The 2460-nt window shown below is 54.3% G+C and overlaps 1 long non-coding RNA gene across 1 annotated transcript; it reads right to left on the reverse strand.

Annotated features, from left to right (window-relative positions):
* Positions 1-617: 617 nt before the first annotated feature.
* On the reverse strand, positions 618-1001 carry LOC106818778. The gene is made up of 3 exons (XR_001395295.1): positions 985-1001; positions 889-905; positions 618-798 (listed from the first exon to the last, which is right to left on the reverse strand). It is a non-coding gene; the product is annotated as an uncharacterized LOC106818778 (long non-coding RNA).
* Between the last annotated feature and the right edge of the window lie 1459 nt (positions 1002-2460).

A 2460-nucleotide genomic window follows, 5' to 3' on the forward strand; every position in this document is an offset into this window, starting at 1 on the left:
GCCGTGTTCAGGCTAAAAGAGACGGACGCTACAGATGCTTGTTTGTTCACAGCGTTTACAGCTTTCCGTGGATGGTGGTGATACGTGTAGCCACCTGTATAGAACGGCCACCTGTCTGTCACAGCGTCACAGCTTCCCGTGGATGGTGGATGCATACGGTGTAGGCGCCACCTGTATAGAACGGCCACTGTCTATTACATCCAGCGTTCACAGCTTCCCGTGGATGGTGGGATACGGTGTAAGCCACCTTATAGAAGCGACCCACCTTCTGTTCACAGGCTTCACACGTAGATGGTGGTGATCGGTGCAAGCCACCTGTATAAAGAAACGACCACCCTGTATAGAACGAAACACCTGTGCTTACGCTTCCGTCGTGGATGGTGGGATTACCGTGTAGCCACCTGCACAGAACGACCCGCCTGGCTGTTCACGGCTTCCGGATGGTGGTGATACGGTGTAGCCCACCTGTATAGAACGACCAATTGTCTGTTCACGCAGCCTTCCCCGTGAAGGTGGGGAATACGGTGTAGCCGACCTGTAGTAAAACGACCACGCTATATATGAAGCGGACCACACTGTCTAGTTCACTAGGCGTTAACGAGCTTTCTGCCTGGACTGGTGGTGATACGGGTGCTAGCCACCGTGTATAGAACGGCCACCTGTCTGTTCACAGCGCGTTTAACAGCTTCCCGTGAATCGGTGGTGATACGGTGTAGCCACCTGTATAAGGACGACTACCTGTCTGTTCACGGAAGCGTTACCAGCTTACCGTGGATTGGTGGTGATACGGTGAGCCACCTGTAATCAGAACGCGCAACCTGTCTGTTCAGCTGGTGGGGGGGGGTAATCAGTGCTTCCCGTGGATGGGTGGGATACGGTGTAGCACACCTGTATAGAACGTCCACCTGTTTGTTCACGTGCGTTAACAGCTTTCCCGTAGATGGTGGGGATACGGTGTATGGCCACCCTGTATAGAACGCGCACCTGTCTGTTCACAGCGTAACGAGTTCGGCCGGTGGATCGCGCTGTGACCGATATATTACATTTTATAAATGATTATTTTAGTGAGCAAAACTGATGTAGCAACAAAATGGGAATGGCAGTCGGATTTTTAGTGAGGCAATTGGGCAGTAATCGAAAGTGGGGTGTAGAAGCATTCTCTTCTTTTGGCTATACGACGAAATGGTAAGGTCGCGCCGGTAAGCGAAATGGGAGTAGGGGCAACTGGGCATAAAGCGCGCACCGTTAACCACAATCCACGGACGGATGTGAACGGGCTGTGAACAGACAGGTTGGCCGTTCTATACCAGGTGCGGCCGTCCTAATAGAGGTGGATACACCGTAAGTCAACCGACATCCACCGGGGAAGCTGTGAGACGCTGTCGACAGACAGGTGCCGTTACAGTGCTATCAGCGCGTATCCCGCATCACCACAGGAAGCTGAAATGCTGTGAAGAGACAGGGTTGCGCCGTTCATATACAGTGTGGCTAACAGCCGTATCCCGACCATCCACGGGAGCTGTCGACAAGCGCTGTGAAGCAGACGGTCGTCGTTCTATACAGGTGGCCGTTCTATACTGGTGGCCTACAGCCCGCGCGTATCCCCCACGCATCCACCGGGGAAGCCCTGTGAACTGCTGTAAACCAGACAGGTGGCCGTTCTAGTGCCAGGTGCCACTACCGTATCCCACCGATCGTCTCATCGGGAAGCTGTAGAACCCGCTGTCGAGAGCATGAACAGGTGGCCGTCTTTAGTACAGGTTGGCTGCGTTTTATAGGCAGGTGCTACACGCGTAATCGCCACCCGCCTCCACGGGGAGCGTGAACGCTTGTGCAACAGACAGGTTGTTCGTCGTTACTACGTATCAGGTGGCCGGCGTTCTATACTGGTGGGCTACCACCGTATCAGCACCCCGACGCATCCACCGGCGAATCTGTGCACACTGTGACAGAACAGGGTCGTACCTATAGCAGGTGACCCCGTGTCTATACAGGTGGCTCCACGTACTCCCCCAACCATCCACGGGACAGCTGTTAACGCTGTGAACAGACAGGTGGCCGTTCTATACAGGTGGCTACACCGTATCTCCACCATCCACGGAAAGCTGTGAACGCTGTGAACAGACAGGTGGCCGTTCTATACAGGTGGCTACACCGTATCCCCACCATCCACGGGAAGCTGTGAACGCTGTGAACAGACAGGTGGTCGTCCTATACATGTGGCTACACCGTATCACCACCATCCACGGGAAGCTGTGAACGCTGGGAACAGACAGGTGGCCGTTCTATACAGGTGGCTACACCGTATCTCCACCATCCACGGAAAGCTGTGAACGCTGTGAACAGACAGGTGGTCGTTCTATACAGGTGGTTACACCGTATCTCCACCATCCACGGGAAGCTGTGAACGCTGTGAACAGACAGGTGGTCGTTCTATACAGGTGGCTACACCGTATCCCC

Source organism: Priapulus caudatus, unplaced genomic scaffold, assembly GCF_000485595.1.
Source record: "Priapulus caudatus unplaced genomic scaffold, Priapulus_caudatus-5.0.1 Scaffold2514, whole genome shotgun sequence".
NCBI lineage: Eukaryota > Metazoa > Priapulida > Priapulimorpha > Priapulimorphida > Priapulidae > Priapulus > Priapulus caudatus.